Genomic DNA, 19850 nt, shown 5'->3' with positions numbered 1-19850 from the left:
GTGTAAGGCAGGCACACTAACCACTAAGCCAGTGTGCTTTAGTAAACTATGGGCTGACACTAACTAGATTTTCTTGCTTTTATAATGTAAGGTATGCACTCAATACACATACTGCATGGGACTGTGTTTGCCAGCACCATGTTGTTGTGCCTTCATCAGTGGATGTTTGTGGACGTCCACTTCTCGGTTGGTACGTAACACTTCCAGTCTTTTTGAATTTGTTAATAAGTTTGGCAACATTGTTGTGTGTGATGTGCTTGCCATGTTTCCTGTTAAAGTCCATCGCAACCTTGCGACAGCTTCCCGATCCAGCCATGAGAATGATTTCAGTACGTTCTTCTTTTGTCAAAGGCGTTCTTAAAGGCTGTCTGAAAAAATATATATAATATAAAATAAGTATGAAAGTATTTTGGAAGACATTTTGCTAAAAAGTGTTAATTTCCCCTATGTATGGAGACTTTTGGGACACGCTGTACTTAGGCACCTCACACACACGCACACACACATACACACACACACACACACACACACACACACACACACACACACACACACACACACACAGACAAAGGCCTTAAACATGATCAACATTTGTTTGGTCCAATTTGCAGTAAATATATATCAAATTGCCAAATGTTTACTAAATATATATATATACTTTTAATCTCCATTATCTTGTACGTCGATTCCTTCATAAACTTCTCTGACTACAAACCATTTAATTTTATTAAGTTAGATATTTTGGGGTACAAGACCATATTTAGTTTATCTTTCTGAATTTCTGAAAGTTTCTGAATTACATTCATGATAGTATATCATTAAGACAATAGTTGATATTGAAATTATCATGCTTGTAGCACATTATTAATGAGTAACTTTGCATAAATACCATCATTAAACTAGTGTTTATTTATATCCAGATAAGGCACTTACTTTAACTTAAGTCACTGCAACTAGCAAGCTGGTCTAGCAAAATAGTCTAATTTAAAACCAGCTGCTCGAAAAATCACTCACATATGTCATGTCATATGCTCTTGCATATACTTACACATTTATACCATAGCTATGTGAGATATTAGCCTGTAATATGTGTGTAGCATTCCTCTCGCCAAGAAGTATGGGTAAACCACAAGCGTCCTCCTTAGCTGCTCTGAGGTCAGTTGAAAACCAGTTATCAGTACTGACTGAATAGTATTGGAATGCAAGTATTTTTTCCATGTAATAGGCTACATTCTGCTAGCAGGGGAATGTATAAAATTACAGGGGTCCTGACCTCACTGTCCTCAATGCTACTTATGTCCATGCATAGGCTTACTCTTAACAAGTTGACTGTTGTGGTAAATGATTAATTTGGCACTTAACAGAATTTCTAGCTAATTACAAAATAATATGTTTTCCCCCAGATTTAAAGTAATTATGTGTACTGAGTTATGTGGCGCCATTGCCCAACACCCTTTGTTCCATCTAGCACCCTTATTTAAGTTTCCCTCTTGAGGAACCCTTGAAGTTTGGACGTAAAAGCAAATTTGTCTCACAGTGTTTTTACTCCTTTAACCACATCACTGTTAATCAAAATGAGCTTCATACAACGCATGTTTCTGTACCTGAAGGAAACCCCCGTTTAAATGAAAACTCTTTAACAGAGGTTTTCCGTGATTCCAAGTAGAACCCCTTTGGAAGGTAATAACCATTTTACCATTTAAAAACTATTCAAAGAACTCATAAGCAACCCTTTTATCACTTTTACCACTGTTGAGCAGAGAGAACAGTAGGGCGTGTCTCATTTACACTGGCACCATGCCATTTCTTTTACCAGCAAAAACTTGATTTGCATTTATTCGCATATTCTGAGCAGGTACACATTAATGAAATGATTTGATCACTACTTATGTGTATAAGAAAAATTATCTGTGGATGTTGAATTCCAAATAACAAAACGATTTCTCCAATATACAGGAATATCCACACACACACACACACACACACACACACACACACACACACACACACACACCTGTGGTGCCAAGACAAAAACTGAATTTGTATAGATGTAGGCTGTGTGTTAACATAAGTAAATGTCCTTTCTAAATGCACACACAATTAAATTTTGGGATGAGAAAGCATGTGTCAAATGAGATATAAATAGCTGGTATTCATTATCTTAACTTGCTCCACTAGGTCCCAGTGAAATCCTACATCATTACAGAACTCATGACACACCCAGTCAGCTTTCTGCATCACATCTCATGAGGTCTCCAGCTATGATTCATATTTACCATTCAATCATCTTTTCACATTTCCCTTCGATACAAAAGACTAAATGGCAACAATAAAAAGGAAGAAACACAAACTGACAGAAAAATAAAATTCTGCCAAAAAGGTCTTTAGAGGCCAGGAATATAGCCAATGGGTTGCTATAAACAGTCAACAGTCAACTCAAAATTATTAGTACACTTCAAGAGAATGTGCAAAAATGATTGTGTAAAATTAATATTGCATGAAAATTCCACTGAAACAGCCAAAGCAACTTTTTTTTTTTAAAATTTTCTGTGACAAACATTGTTCATATATGATCTTCCTTTAATAGTATTTTCTCTCAACAACATATGTGGTAAAATTATTGACTCCCATAAAGAAATTGGCATTTCTGAAAATATTCCTTTTTTTTTTTTTTTTATTGCTCTCAACCTCCGGAAACTCAACTGTAGGCCATATGTCAAATAAGTCACCCATCAAGACAAGAAAAAAACTTTGAACTCAAAAGAGGTGGATGGATTGAAAAGCAGTTCAACTAAACATTAAGCACAGTCATTGTCCTAATAATAGAGCTTCATTAGTATGGAACAGGAAAACTGTATAGGAATAACCCAAACATACTGTACGTCTTAATTTTTTCTGCATGGAACTTTGTGAGACATTACAGGAAGAGGCTCAGTGGTGTTCTTTTGAAGAACAATGTAAAATTTAATAAAACATTTATGATTGAAAAAAAATATATATTTGTTGTAATAAAACTATACAGCACCCTCCATTTTTATTAGCTTCATATTCATCTTTCCTGAGTTTCAGCAAGGGTGTGAATCCTTTTAAATCTTATAAACTTATAAATCCTTATAAAATTATAAACTGGGGGGAGTGATTTTAACATTAAAATGTTTTTTGTCAAAATGCCACATTGGGAAAATGGGTGAGTTGATTCAAACATAGTACAAACTCATTTGCCTTGCCTTTGAATTACAGTAACATTGCCTGGTTTAATTGCTGAACGTGCTCAAGCAACCTTAGTCATGCAATAACAAGATAGCAGCAGTGTGGCCAAATATGCAGCAGTCATGCCATGTCAAATGGAGATGATTATACAGATATTTCACCAACTGACTCTGAATTTGAAAGAGAGGCACTACCAGAACATAGAAGAACTAAACCAGGGGCAGTGTATCCCATATTTCTGTGCTCTGTGTAGCATCAATTATTCAGTTTAAGCAATCCTCATACATACACACAAGCATAAGAAGGCATCATGGAGTGCTAAGAAAGCAGGTTGGGCAGAATCCTGGCATTCCAAAAGTCAAGACACACAAAAAAATCCTGCTCAGGGTTCAAATGAAAGATTTCTGCAATTTAACATGATAACACACTATAGCAGAGATTTATCTGGCTAATTTTGCGGTTTCTGTCACTGAACTGGTGGGAAATCTACTACTATCTCACTTCTTGATGCAATGTGACATAAATGCATAGCTATTATTACATTATACATTACAATGATGACCCTTTCAAAAACTTGGAAAAATGTATTGTCTATATGTCAAATGAATGTTCAGTTAGGTCAGAAGTCAGAATCTGACAGCACAATGCATTAGGTAAGCTTTGTCTAGAAAGTGAGCCCTAGCAATATTTTTCCCTGTTTCTTTCTAACGTTTGGCCAGTGTGGTACTGTCAAGCAGAACTAGGTGATCCATGGACCCTCGAACAAGCTCGTTCAGAAGACTTGAAGAAAAACCGCAGCATGTCCAAGATAGGCGGAAGTCCGGTTTTTGGTGGTGCCATTGTCGGGAACTCAGGCGTCTGTGCTGTCCGTAAGAGGAGGAGCTCTGACTTTATGCAGGCCCAGATTTCAACACACACTGTACTTCTCTTATTCTGGCCATAGTGGCCGCGTAGTGACAGCGTCCGCTTGACGTGTCGTGAGGCCGCAAGGTTCACATCATAAGGCCCAGGGTTGAGCAACAGCATGCTTTCCTGTTCTTACAACACTGGGGAGCAGAGATGCAACCCATGTCAGTGCAGAGGTGCACTGACAGGGTGTGTCATATCTGCAGATTAGGGGTCTTCAATTTTATCTGCAAAGAGCCAATGTGGCTGCAGGCCTTCATTCTAGCCAAATAGGAGGCACACTTGATAATTGATTGGAGTCCAAGATAACTGATTATACAAATGGAAACAGGTGTAACTCCTGTCTGGTTGGAATGAAAGCCTGCAGCCACTCCGGCCCTTTGTGGACAAGATTGAAGACCCCTGCTATAGATGATACACCATGTATGAATATGATCACATTTACAGGCATGTGTGTTCGCAAAATATGGAGTGTTCTGTGATTGGCAGTTGAAGTTGTCCAAGTCCAAGTCTGACATGCAGCATGTTTCAGTAGACAGAATGAACCCACAACAGTGAGTGTTAATGTCATTTTGAAATAGTTATCAGGCTTAGGGCAAATTGGGTACGCATATTGTGACGCACATTTTTAAGATGTAGCTCAGACAGGAGGATGTATTTGATGACGGTGACTGGAGATTAAGTGATTCATATCTCAGAATAATCCATCATCAACTGTAAACAATGTGTGAAGAATCATAATTGAAGCCTTGAGGCAATAACTATGAATCATTTGTAAGACAGTTGTCTCAAACAATGAACACCTACACCTGTATTATATCATGGTTCCAAGAACTATGATTTTGACAGAAAGCAACAGAGGAAGTAACTCTTAACATTCAGAAAACTTTCGAATCAGCTTTAAGCTGTACACTTCAGACAGACGCATCGACTGTTAGCTGTGGCACATGAGTGGCACCTCAAAGTGTTCCATTAGTTAGCGGCAAACATGCTTTTGCAGCACTGATCTGTGTTTCTGGCTTAGAGCTACGCCGCTCTTGCCACAGCACGGCAAAGGTTGTGTCTGATGTCATTGCCCCTAGCACAATGAGATAGGAAAACAGTGCAGGTCGCTCAAAATAGGCCACTTTCACAATCAGATCAGGCTGATATTGGCTTTGTGTGTAAGAACGCAAGTGGGTATGAAAAAAAGTACGTCTCAAAAACTCACGTGGTGGAATCTCAACCGTCTGCCCACAATGTGATATTGGATCGTTTCCTTCCTGTGTAGATAATGCAAATGGGAGGAACAAATAAACAGAAAGAAAGAAAGGGCTTTGCATTGCAGCACTAACCTGATCAAATGAGTCATAACCATTTTTGATAGGTCCGCTTTTAAAAAGGTGCAATGGTTTAGGTTAGATAAATCTGACTTTTGAAATCACAGACATTTCCTGGAATTAGTATCTGGGTTGGTTTTTTTTTTAAAGTCAAAGACATAGGTTTTCTGTAGAGTGTAGGCTCTATTTAAAAAGTAGTATGCTAGGATTGATCATTTTCTCTTTATGTGTATCATTTCTTCTTTAGACAGATAAAGTAAAAAAAAAACTAAAGTAAAATTGGCATACAGAGCTTTGGTAGGTTATGTGAAAGATCTCTTAAACATTTTTGCCAGTAGGTTTGAAGAGAATTATCAGGATATTTTATTGTGTACATGTTCAAGCATGCCAAGATGTTCCAAAAAAAAAAAAAAAAAGGGACTCATGACGCAGTATTTTCAATAAATATACTGGCATACAGCAATCTTTCCCGTGCTCTTCATGTAGTCCATATGAAGCTATCTGCTTAACAGCCTGTGACTATGGAGTTACAGTTAAACTATCCTCCAAAGCTGACTCCAATCAACCGTCTTCTCTTCTAATGTGGTGATTGTATTTTTTCTTACGTTCTAGGCATTTCAGGACTTCTGTGGCACCTGTAAGATTGATGTGCTTGCCCTTATTATCACTGCTAACTTTACCCTGTTTTGTTTGTTCAGCATTGGTGCTCACCTCTCATTCTCCCTCTGGTTGTCAGATGCAACCACTGGACTGGTTCATGTACAGTAGGTGCATCTGCACAACACATATTTTGACGCTCCCATCAGCCCAGAACAGGCTTTCCAATTCCTACACTTCATCCTCTCTCTAGCAGCACACAAGAAGACTTCCAGGTGATTCTCAGTTTAAAAAAAAACATAGTTTTATATGTAACTAGCTACAGATTTTTAAAAAAACAAACAAACAAACAAACAAACAAACAAACAAACAAAAAAACAGGGGCTTTAACAAATTCAAAATCTCAGAGGCTTTTTTAAACTATTCAAAGAGATTAATAACATCCAATAATAAGCCAAGGCCCAACTTGTTTTGAAATAAACATGTTTTATTTTGTTTACTTCATTTCATTTGTATATCAGGTGCAATACAGCAATCAGATTTCACTCCAGTCAATCAGATGTGTGTTAGACTACAAATATAAATGTATTCAGTGTGAATGGGTTCAAAATGGCATGCTTGGTGAACTCTACATAAGTAAAGTAAAGTAAAAATCATCATATGTGCTTTTTGAACATCCCATTCCAGATTTAGTCTACTACTTTGCTGTTATAATAACGTCTACTCTTCTGGGAAGGTTTCCAGTAGACTTTGGTACATGCCTATGGGTATTTGCTCATTCAGACACAAGAGCATTAGTGAGGTCAGGAGATGATATTGGGCAAGGAGGCCTGATGTAAATTTGGCATGCCAGTTCATCCCAGAGGTGTTCAGTAGGGTTGATGTCAGGCCACTTGAGTTTTTCCACATCAACCTTGGCAAACTATATCTTTATGAGCCTTGTTTTGTGCACAGGGCATTGCTGGAACATGTTTGGGTCCCTTAGTGTAACTGAGGGGAAGCTGTAATTCTACAGGATAGAAAGACATTCTAGATAATTGTGTGTCCACCTTTGTGGCACCATTTTGGGGAAGACCCACGTATTGTATGTGTGATAGTCAGGTGTCCATACACATTTAGTGTATATAACATAGGCAAATCTAGGGATCTAGAACCAAAGGGGAATTATACACAAATAGGAATTTAGGAGTTACAACAAAAAGTGTATGGCTAAAGTACTTTCAGTATTGATTCCCTTTAGAAAACCTGAACCTGCAAATGTGTGCATTCTGCATTTACTATTTAAAAAATTCCCAGATTACCAGAGTTCAGCCTATTGGTTTAGCTTCCTTTTGGGTGCTGAGCCTGCTAAGGAAGTGAACTCTGACACAGTCATCTTTATTAAAGTTTCTCCTTTCACATCATACAAGCCCCATTTTGATATGTGATTATTGAACTGCTTTCAGTAGACTTGTTGTTTTATCCAAATCATGTTGTCTATTCACATGAAAAGCTTGAAACTTGATACATTTAAGAAAAATTCCTTTTTATATAAATTAGCATTTTAAGGTTTAATCTCCTGGTCTATCACTCCTCACGCTTATAATATCACATTAGCTTAATCATTTTGTATGTTTTCTATGTATTTACTGGATTACAAACCTTAAAGCCAATTCACACTGGAGGTGCTGCATGGAGCATTTTTCGTTATCCATCTCACGGAAGAGATCTACTTCTCTTTTAACCAAGATTTCATTCCGCTCTAGCTTTGTAAGGCCTATGACTCATGTCCGTCAAAAAACGCAACTTCATCCACCCTTTTGTGTTTTTTTTGCATGCTTGAATGAAGCATATGTTGAAATCCATTACATTTACATATTCACAAATAACATAACATAATATAATGTAATGTAATGTAACATAATGCAACTTAACGTAGCGTGACATGACATAACACAACATAAAATAAGGGTGATATCCTGGCACAGTGGGTAGGTTGCATTTCACAGTTCCAGGATCCACAGTTCGATTCTGAACTCCAGTTACTGTCTGTGTGGATTTTTGCATGTTCTCCTTGTGTCTCTGTGGGTTTTCTCCCAGTTTCAGCTCTGACAAACTGCTACTTGGTGGATTGACTATACTAAATTTCCCCTAGGTATGAATGAATGCGTGAATGTATGTTGACCAGAATAGTGGCTGCTGAAGATAAATGAATGAAGGAATGAATGACATAAGTAGTGTACACATTTAAGCACAATGAATGCATATAATCTCAATGTCTCATGTCACATTTTTTGTCAAAGTTAACTAATTAACTTTGTAATTACAGCTGCCCCCAACTTCAACTCTCTCCCTTTACATTTCTTAAGTTTAAGAGGTTAATTGGCGGCTGTGGCTCAGGTGGTAGAGCGGGTTGTCCACTAATCCCACGTGACTCCACGTGTCGAAGTGTCCTTGAGTAAGACACTGAACCCCAGGTTGCTCCCAATGGCAAGTTAGCCCCTTGCATGGCAGCTCTGGTACCATGAGTGTGAATGGGTGAATGAGACACAGTGTAAAGTGCCTTGAAAAAAAGCGCTATATAAGTGCATACCATTTAATCATGCAGGTTGGTTTTGTAAAGCTGAATCAGTTTATATTCAAAAATAGTAATTAATAAAAGGGACAAAGATCTGTTTAGCTCACTTTTAAAAATCCATCCTACCCACACCCCAGCTACAGTAGTCTCATGGATTTGTGATATGTCTCATTCAGTGATGCTTTGAGCTGCGGTTTAGATGCCTGCACCCCCTACGGTTTATGTCAGCCAGACTGATGCAATCTGAGAAAGATCTCCCGTAATTCAGGTCCACTTCAGAAAAGGAAGAAGTCGTCTTTTGCTTGGGCTGCTCAGCCTTTTCTGGCTTCTTTCTATTTGCCACACCTAAAGAAGAACATCAATTGAGTCATGCTCATCTGATCAAGAATTAAGGCATAGGTCAACTTCTGGCACATCACAGAGATAAATGGATAAGGAATGAATCTGAAAGACACACGCACTTACAGTGGGGGAAATAAGTATTGGACGGGTCAACATTTTTTTCAGTAAATATATTTCCAATGAGGTTATTCACATGAAATTTTCACCAGACATCAATATTAGCTCAAGAAATATGGAAATATATAGAATTCACAACATTAAATTCCATAAATAAAGTTATGTGTAATAAAGTGGAAAGACACAGGAAAAGCAGTTCTCCAAGGCAAGGTAAGGCAAGGAACCAGCTGAAATCCATAAGTAATTATACCCCCTATCTGTGCAAATTAATATCAGCGGGGTTAGTAAATTGATGGTCTATAAAAAGGCTTTTCGTTACCATGGTTTCACACAAGAAACATCCATGATGGGTAAAAGCAAAGAGCTCTCCCAAGACCTTCGCAGCCTTATTGTTGCAAAACATATTAATGGAATCGGATACAGACGTATTTCAAAACTTCTGAATCCTCCAGTACTCTGTCCAGGTTGTACCCCGCCTTGTGCCCGATGCTCCCTGGGATTGGCACCAGGTTCCCCTGTGACCCTGAAGAAGAAGTAAGCGGTAGAATATGGATGGATGGATGGATGAATTCTCCAGTAGGCACCATTGGGGCCATTATCCGCAAGTGGAAGCAACATCACTCCGTCATCAACCGGCCACGCACAGGAGCTCCTAGCAAGATTTCTGACCAGGGAGTCAGAAGAATAGTCAGAAAAGTAGCCCAAGAGCCAAGGAACACACGGAAAGAGCTCCAGAAACACTTAGAGGCAGCAGGTGCCATTGTCACAGAGAAAACAATAGGCACTCCACTGCTTATACTCACCCCGCAAGACTACATTACTAAAGAAAAGGCATGTCGAAGCTCGTTTAAAGTATACCTCATTGAAATACTGGGAGAGTGTAGTCTGGTCAGACGAAAGCAAAATGTAACTTTTTGGCTGTCATACTACACACCCTGTTTGGAGAAGAAATGACACTGCACATCACCCTAAAAACATTATACCAACAGTGAAGTTTGGAGGTGGAAGCATCATGGTGTGGGGCTGTTTTTCATCGCATGGTACTGGCAGACTTCATATAATTGAAGGAACGATGAATGGAGCCCTTTACCGGGAGATTCTTGAGAAGAATCTGCTGCCATCCACCAGGATGATGAAGATGAGACGTGGGTGGAGCTTCCAGCAGGACAACAATCCAAATCATATAGCAAAGGAAACTCTCAATTGGTTTCAGAGGAAAAAAAATCAAGGTGTTAGAATGGCCCAGTCAGTCACCTGACTTGAATCCAATTGAAAAAGATTTAAAGACAGCATGTTTACAAGAATGGGCCAAAATCACACCTGAATACTGCAGCCGATTCATTTCTTCATACAGGAAGTGTCTTGAAGCTTTCGTTACAAACAAAGGCTTCTCCACTAAGTATTAAATACATTTAGCATGTTAGCATATTCAATACTTTTGTCCTGTGTTATTCCACTTTATTACACATAACTTTATTTATGGACTTTAATGTTGTGAATTCTTTATATGTGTGGATTTCTTGAGCTAATACTGATGTCTGGTGAAAATTTCATGTGAATAACCTCAATGGAAATATATTTACTGAAAATTTTTTTTCACGTGTCCAATACTTATTTCCCCGACTTGTACGTGACTTCATGCACACACAATCACACACACTCAGTAGGTACACTGTGGTAGAACCAACAGGAAGTTGACTATGTCTGTGTGGGTGTGACGTTTTGAAAGGACTTGTTACACATCCACACCTTCCTACATTCCTCACCCGCTCATGTGCACTGTGCTTCTTTTCATAGCTTACCTGAGATTTATTGTGGCTGCTCCCACACACACCTTCTCAGTAGGTGCAAGTTAAATAGCCACTATAGTAATATAGTCTAGCACATTTAATTTATTCTATCCACTGACTTAAATGAGCAAAAATCCCAAGGTCCAAAAAACATAAGTTTAAAGGGATAGGTCATCTAAAAATGACAGAAAAATCTGTCATCATTTACTCACCCTCATGACCCGTAAGGCTTTCGTTCATCTTTTTTTGATCGAAGTAGGTGTGGTGGATCATAAAAGACTGAAATTTTGCTCAGGTACTGTGGCTATTCAGTGCTTTATAGGTCAATAATAGTATTTTATAATCAATGCAAAATTTTACTGGGTGCCAATGCAGTGTGGATAAGGTAGGGGTGATGTGGTTGTATCTTCAGGTTCTAGTAAGGACTCTTGCAGCTGTATTCTGGACTAACTGGAGCTGGAAAGTTTTGGTTACTGGACTGTAAAAATAAGGTTTTATTAAAAGATGGCTTCATTTGTGTTCTGAAGATGAATGAAAGTCTTGTGGGTTTGGAACAACATGAGGGTAAATAACTGACGACACAGTTTTCATTTTTGGGTGAACTATCCCTTTAACAGTAACAGTTGGGAATTTGCATGGTCAAATTCCCTGAGGATTAGATAGATAGATAGATAGATAGATAGATAGATAGATAGATAGATAGATAGATACATGCATGCATACATACATACATCATTAAAACATATTGGGATTTCAAAAGAATGAGATAACTGGACTAAAGATAAGACTGTATAAATAGGGTATTGAGTCTGTGTACAGATTCAGATCACTTTGGGACGCCTCACTGATTGGATCTCTTGTTGTTTTTTGAACAATAAACTGGATTTTTGCTTCTCTCATCCATCTAGATTTTTACATTCAGTTATGCTTTTGAGTATGATCCCTTGTGGAAAAGGGTCATTAGCACATTGACACAACAATAGGTATAAGTCTGTTTTAGCCATAAAGTCTTTGCATATACAAACATACAGACCAAGACAAAGGAAAATACTTTGATTCATCCTCACAACCCTCTGTTCTACCTTTTCATAATTTTCTATCTACACCTTCATCAGCATATATGCTGTCCAGGCATGGGTATCCACATGTCTGAATCTCTAGTTATGAGGTGCTTGGGAAGCTGGGCTCATATTAAAGAATCGTAGTATATTTAAAATAACAGGAAATGCACATTTGCCTGTTAGGTTTTCTGTTTATCCTATTCCTCAAATGCGACCCTTTCATAAAAGCTCCGCAGCTGGTACATTTGATGTGGCTGCATATTAAAAAGACTAGCATTCAAATGTTAGCAGTTCAGCATGTGAAATGTAGATGGACTTGATGTGTCAGCAACAGACAGGAAAAGCAATGTGCGTACATTTCTGTTTGTATTACTTTGCCTCTGCAAACACTAAAGCTACACAAGATTTTGAGGTTACACAAGGTAATTAGATTTTTCTGTGCCAATCATTTCTTTACGAAACTTTATGCTTGTAACTATTGCTCCAAAATATACTGCTTTTTTTTTTAAATAGTAGGCCATCCTCTATTTTTTTTATTGCATATGACAGCACTTTGTTCTAAAATCATTAGGAGCTCAAAGATGACATTTTTGTAATTGGCTCAGTGACAGACTGAGAGTACACATACACTCACACACCTGACCATAGTATCATATTTCTGTTACTCTGTGACTGTTTTATGTGTGTTGGAGTTTCTAAATGAAAAGACGAAGATGATTTTTATGGTCTCAGTAGTGTCCATGCACTTCTCTGCAGGTGAAGCAATGCTAAAAATCATAGTAAATTTGAAAGCTATAACACAGTGTTAGAGTGACATGCAACCACAAACATAAGGGCAAGGGTTCAAAATGACAAACAAAAACAAGATGTACTATCTAACTAATCCACTTTAGCTGGTTAGAACTGGTTAAGAGTTCATTATAATGACTGTGGTGGTCTCCTATGTCAGCAAAGTACACTACGGTAGTGCTTTTTGTTTACAATCCTAATACAACACAAACACATTCACACATTCACACGCGTACATGCAAAACACGTCAGTGAGAAAAGGAAGGAAGTGTTAGGGGAAGCACCGCTCTTAGTTTGTAGCCAATTGCATCTCAGTGACGAAGGCCAAACAGTCTACTTATGAGCATGTGACGGAGAACATAGCATGTTGCTATGGAAGCACGTCTCAGAAATATTGAGATGTGGTTAGAGGGCACCCTCAGAACAGCATGAACTTACCTCATGTCTGTTCCATCTGTTTATGTTGTTAAATATGTCAGATCAAGGTTGGACTTTTACAGCACAGTTTGTCATTAGAAGTGTACATGCAACAAGAGTATTGAATTAAATACAATCCTTATTGTTGTATTGACATTTTCCTTGAGTACAATCTGTTGTACTGGAGGTTTTGTTTTGCAACATATATTTGACCTTTTGCCTTGATTTGTCATATAAATGGCACACTTATCCAAAGAGCTTTACACTGTGTATCATTCACCCATTCACTCACACACCAACGATAGCAGAGCTGCCATGCAAGATGCTAACTTGCCATCAGGAGCAACTTGGGGATCAGAGTCTTGCCCAAGGACACTTCGGCACGTGGAGTCATGCGGGCCAGGAATCGAACCGCCAACCCTACGATTAGTGGACAACCCACTCTACCACCTGAGTCACAACCACCATATACTGTATAGCTATGTGGCCTCTGACAGAAATGTGCAGTTTATCAATAAGTGAGTGGCGCTTTCCATATTGTAAAGACAATTATCAGAACAGGTCAGCACAGTGGAACAGTGGGTAGCGTTGCCGCCTCACAGATCCAGCATCCGTGGTTTGATCCTGAGCATGGGTTTCTGACCGTGTTGAGCTTAGCATGTTCTCCTTATGTCCGTGAGGGGTTTCCTCCTGGTTTCCTCCTGCCTCCTTGAAACAAGCCAGGTGGATTGGCTATTGGTGTGTGTGTGTGGTGCCCAGTAATGGACTACACTCTCATCCAGGATGGATTCCCACCTTGCACCTGGTGTTGTCTGGATCCACTAATTCAATTCATACAATGCTCCAAATACCCAACCTACAGAGAGATACAACACCCTCGCCAAAAACACCCTGAAGTAGACAATAAGCCCCATCACAATATTTAAGTTAGGAGGCATTGACTTATAAAAGTTTAATGAAGACTTCAAAATTCCTCTGGGAGTTTCCACTGTGCCGGAATTTGTTAAAAGATGTCCTGTTGCTGAGCAAGTAGAGCTGCAGGACTGCAAATGTCTCCTGTCTCAGAGGAAAACATTGAGTCATGTGTGTATACACGCTGAGACAGCAATGCTTTCTGAATTGCAATGGCTTTCGTTTTCCAGGAGTTTCCACACGCATTCCTTCCCAGGAAGTCTTCCAGATGAAATAAGGGTGAGAGAGAGGAGGAGGGTGTGAGAGTAAAGTGTGGAAAAGGAGAGCGATAATGAAAGCAGACTGGCTGACGAGAGCCTGTTGAGCGGGTGGGGGTAGGGGGGTTGAGGCTAGAGAGAGAGAGAGAGAGAGAGAGAGAGAGAGAGAGAGAGAGAGAGAGAGAGAGAGAGAGAGAGAGAGAGAGAGAGATTGTTAAAAAATAAATTCAGATTATTGTGTCCACATGGAAGTTTGGAAATTCCAGATTAATGAATAACCTAAGGCACTGGGGGATGGGACTGACTTGGATTCTCATAATATGATCTGTGGCTGTGTGACAGACCAATATGACACACACTCACACACACAAGTACACACACATACACACATACACACATATCTATTAGCCCTATCTGACCACAGTACAAGCACTTTTCACTGCAGCAGCATTTTTGGTTGTTGTTGTTTTTTTTTCAAAATTTTTAAGTCACCTTTAGCTTGTCGTGAAAAAGTTTTTTGTATCTTAATTCAACCACTTTTATAACTGAAAATTGTATATTTTGCACTACAACAAAATAAACAGCAACAAAAACAAATAAAATGTTGGAATGGAAATCAACAGGTTGCAATAGCTAGGAGTCAACAGTTTAACTTTGAGGTATAACAGAAAACAATTTTGCTTAATCAACAGTGATATTTAACTACTTAATTAGATTATTAGTGATTATGTCAGTAACGTATGTAAATTTATTTGGGACCAGCTGAATGAAAGGGATTTGAGAAACATGAACAGAATTGATTTCCATTTCCCCAGTATACCGAATATAATCTAATGATCCTAAATCAATCACGTTTACAATTATAGCAAAATTGATGTTCTTAGTGGGAACTTTGTGACCTGAGTATCACGGGATAAAGCAAAGAACATAAGTTCTTTCAACATAAAAAGAAAATGAAGAACATAAGCTTTTTCAACACAGCAGATTGATGTTATTGATGTTATTGGATTGTTCATTTGTGTGACTTGGGCTGAGGGGGGGAAAAGAGAGAGAGAGAGAGAGAGAGAGAGAGAGAGAGAGAGAGAGAGAGAGAGAGAGAGAGAGAGAGAGAGAGGGTGGTGTACATAGCACAGGACACAGAGCCATAACAGACAACATTAAAAGTATGAGTAATAGTACAGGAAATGCAATTGCCTGCTGTCAAACATAAGCTACTTGTTTTCATGTCACACTTTTAGTATGCTCTGGGTTTACATTAGTGCAATGCACTAATGTAATCTTGAATGACGTCTAGTGTACAAAAAAGGGAAACTAATTTTTCCTGAGACAGACAGATAGAGAGAGAAAGAAATCGAGAAAGAAATTTAAAAAGTTGTAATTTCTGGGGGGTTTTTCAAATGAGGTTGTTCACGTCTCATTCACACAGACCTAAAATGAAGCTCCAATGAGAGAAATGCATAAGTTCCTTATTTAAGAGTTCCGGTGCCGGGTCCCAACCCTTCAGTATTTTTCCTGGTCTGTTCAGACCTGTCCTGCTCACGTCATTACCGCATGGTACAGGGAGTGCCTTGACTCATACACACACTCACACACACTCACACACACACATATACACACACACAGAAAAAAAATTTACATTCCTAAACAACATGAACCTCCTGCTGTGTGAATTTATTACTCACACACACTTTTAATTCTTTTGTATTTTGTTCTAATATACACATGCAAGCATATACTGTATATGTTGACACAAAAACATGTTGGAGTTGGTATTACTATCCTTGTGAGGAACTTCCATTGACATAATTATTAAACCTAACACTTAAACCTATGGGTTCTATTAGTTCTTTTTAAATAAAAGGCACAGCTTTACAAAAGGCAGTTTTCCTCATGGGGACCAGTCAAATATTTTGGTTAAAATAAATAAATAAATAAATGGCATGTTGTTATATCTTGGTCAAATGTCCCCACAAAGATAGGAACAGCTGCCAGTTTTAAACTTGTGAGGGCATTTGGTCCATACCAAGTTATAAAAACATATCCATTACCACCATCAACACACACACACACGCACACACACACACACACACACACACACACACACACACACACACACACACACACACACACACACATTCTACTGTCTCTCACTTCTGCCTTTTCCAAAACATGCATGCAGGCAACATGGAATTTACACTTTAACACCTGATTCTCTTTCAGCTTCCTGTTGATTCAGCCTTTTCTTATAAATGAACTTAATCTGGGATTATACAGTACATATGATCAAAATGCCTGAAGCTACTTCATTTCATTTAATCCCATAAGTAAAAAATCAACATAACAACTTTATATTAATATAGCACTGTAGCACTATGCTTGTATATAATCTTAGACAAAGAATAGAGCAGAGTACACACAAAAAGGATGATAACTGTACCTGAGAAACATAAAAGACTTCATTAGGCTGGCTGCAATCCCAGCTACAATGAGTTAAAGCTTTACAAACTAGACAGGACAAACCAGTTCTGAGTAAGACCGAGACAACAAGACAGACAGAACAAACACACTGTAGAACAGCAGTCTTCGTGCTGAGAGCAGGGCATCTTCTTTTTCTCCTGAATGTCACTTTAAAGCCATTCAGAAGCTTCAGTCAGCTCTCATTAAATGCTATTTCAGACACAGCCACAATAACAACTATTTTGAGCCCACCTTATGGGGGTTCTGCTTGGTCATTTTCATCAGAAAAATGAGGACACTTCCAGAAAAAAAGGGCTGAGTAATGCTACAGGAAATGGAGTGGAGGAGTGCCAGAGGTGCACGGATTGCTCGCCAAGCTGGAATTCCTCCCCTCATAACTGCCCCAAATAAAACAAAACCAAATATTTCATGCGGATCAGTATCACTTATTAGTGCAACTACAAATAAGTACACATAATGCACAAATATTAATATTACAACCTTTAAAAATATAGATTAACTGTAGGACTCTAAAGGGTTTTTTCTGTTTGTTCCTCTGGGAGTTTTTCTCTATTAGTGAAGGTTTCAGGTAGAACCAAGTTTGTCTAAGTATGTATTAAATAACTTAACTAATCTCATGGTTAACTGTAGATGTAGAAACAGGCTAATCAAAGTGCTAATGTTCTCTATATATTAATATGAAATATAGGAATAGAGGCATTACATAAAATAGAAAAAATAATAAGAATGTGATACTTGTGGATCCAGGAGAAAATACATTATGTGGCCAAAAGTATGTAAACACCTGACCTTTAACCTATAAGTTGGTCTGCACCAAAATGTTGCCACAAAGTCGCAAGCATACAATTGTCTTGAATGTTTTTGTATGCTGTAGCACAGTGGTCACCAACCCTGTTCCTGGAGATCTACCTTCCTGAAGACTTTAGTTCCAAGCATGATCGTGCTCACATGACCACCTAATCTTTGCCTTAAGAAGCTCTTGATCAACTGAAACAGATGTGAGTTTTGGTTGGAGATGAAACCTGAAGGAAGGAAGACCTCAAGGAAGAGGATTGGTGACCACTGTATAATAAAGATTTTCCCCTTCACTGGAACTAAGGGGCCCAAATCTACTTCATCTGGACAGTGCTCCTGTGGACAAAAAGTGAGGTCCATAAAGTCATGGTTTGCCAAGGTTCAGGTGGAAGAACTTGAGTGACCCGAACCCTGAGCTCAAGCTGTCAGAACACCTTTGGGATGAATTGGAACACAGACTACGCACCAGGTTTTCTCACTTGACCTCAGTGCTTGGCCTCACTAATGCTCTTGTGGCTGAATGATTACGAATCCCCACAGCCATGCTCTAGATTCTAGTGGAAAGCCTTCCCAAAAGAGTGGAGGCTGTTAAAACAGCAACAGGTTAATGCCCATGGTCTTGGAATGGTAAATTAATAAGTAATATTTATGCTGCAACACTGTTAAAGGCTTAATTCTGACTGGTCAAAAGGTGTTGATTTATTTCCTTTAACAACTCTGATGGTAATCCAGACTGCAAGGTTTGTGTTAATGTACTCATTCTAATACAATATTATATCTATAGTATGTAACTATACTAAATACTGTAGAAAATAGTATATCCATCCATCCATCCTACTACATAGGATATGTAGTAGGCTACAAGGCAGGGGACACCCTGGACAGGGTGCCAAACCATTGCAGGGCACAATCACACACCCATTTATACACTACGGACAATTTAGAGATGCCAATCAGCCGTACAACGCATCTCTTTGGACTGGGGAAGAAAACCAGGGTACCCGGAGGAAACCCCGAAGCACAGGGAGAACATGCAAACTCTGTGCACACAGGGCAGAGACTGAAATCGAACACCCAACCCCGGAGGTGTGAGGCAAATATGCTCAATTCTGATTCATTTCTATAACAGCACAGGTCAGAAAGTAGTTTCAGCTGCAAGGTTAATATTAATGTGCTCATTCTAATATGATATTGTTTCTACAGTACCAACACAGAAATGTTTAATGATAATGAGTCTTTATTGGTCACATATATATTACAGCACAGTGAAATTCTTTTTTCTTCATATAGGTTGGCGTCAGAGCACAGGGTCAGCCATGATACAGCGCCCCTGGAGCAGAGAGGATTATGGTTAAGGTTAAGGGCCTTGCTCAAGGGCCAAACAGTGGCAGTTTGGCAGTGCCAGGACTTGAATCCCCAACCTTCCAGAGCCTTAACCACCAAGCCACCACTGATCCTCAGGGCATCATAATTGATGATATGGTGAAGTTTTCAGTGTGGAGATATTTTACATTTACGGAAGGAGTCTCCAGTGTCATCACTCTGCAACAGTCATAGTTAAAGCTGTAACTTCAAGTGGAAGTCCTGCCATGTTTTATAATTTACATAATTCCAAAACCACCTGTTCACTTTGTAGATAACGGTGGACAGTATACACAGTTGGGAAAAAATGTTTACATTTAAAACTTTACGATTTATTCGGCTTGTTCCTTTATAAGTTTCGAAACCGAACAATCCCTTTTCTAGGAATATGCCTATTGAGCTTTAACATTACAGTTTTCACCAGATGACGTGTGTGACTGAGCACGTCTAATGGCTTGATCTTAAATGACACACTTGTGTGTAGTAAGCTATCTGAAAGATGTGTTGTAACAAGTCTTTCCAAAGAAACAAACTGAATTGGACTGATTTTATCCCAGTGTTAGATATTTTCATGTTGAGATCATTAATGAGCAATTGTAGACTCCCCCCATAAATTGAGTTTTTCAAGACAAAAGAGATCTCATTCCTCTCTGCTGTCACAAGCGTGATTATATTCATGTTATCTTTAATTCATTTCAATCTCCAGAAGTAGAGACAAACACCAATATCTGTAATGGAAACTTTCTTATCCTGAAGTTCCCCCTTGTGGCAGCTGTATGATAAGCATAGATGCAGACTATAAAAGAGGGCATTTGTTAAACCACAGGGTTGCTTGTCATATATGAGGTATATATTGTGAGATATACACTTAATACTTGCACTGTACAGAAGGCCACTGTAGATAAAGTTAAACAAACCTGGCCTGCCACTACACTTCCACT

General features: G+C 38.7%; 1 long non-coding RNA gene across 1 annotated transcript; it reads left to right on the top strand.

The window, feature by feature from the left end:
• LOC124628191 (uncharacterized) lies at positions 1–19544 on the top strand. Its single transcript, XR_006982559.2, has 3 exons — positions 1–190; positions 6134–6307; positions 18838–19544. It is a non-coding gene; the product is annotated as an uncharacterized LOC124628191 (long non-coding RNA).
• Positions 19545–19850: the final 306 nt, after the last annotated feature.

This window comes from Ictalurus punctatus, chromosome 5, assembly GCF_001660625.3.
Source record: "Ictalurus punctatus breed USDA103 chromosome 5, Coco_2.0, whole genome shotgun sequence".
NCBI lineage: Eukaryota > Metazoa > Chordata > Actinopteri > Siluriformes > Ictaluridae > Ictalurus > Ictalurus punctatus.
This window is presented reverse-complemented; position numbering and strand designations above follow the sequence as displayed.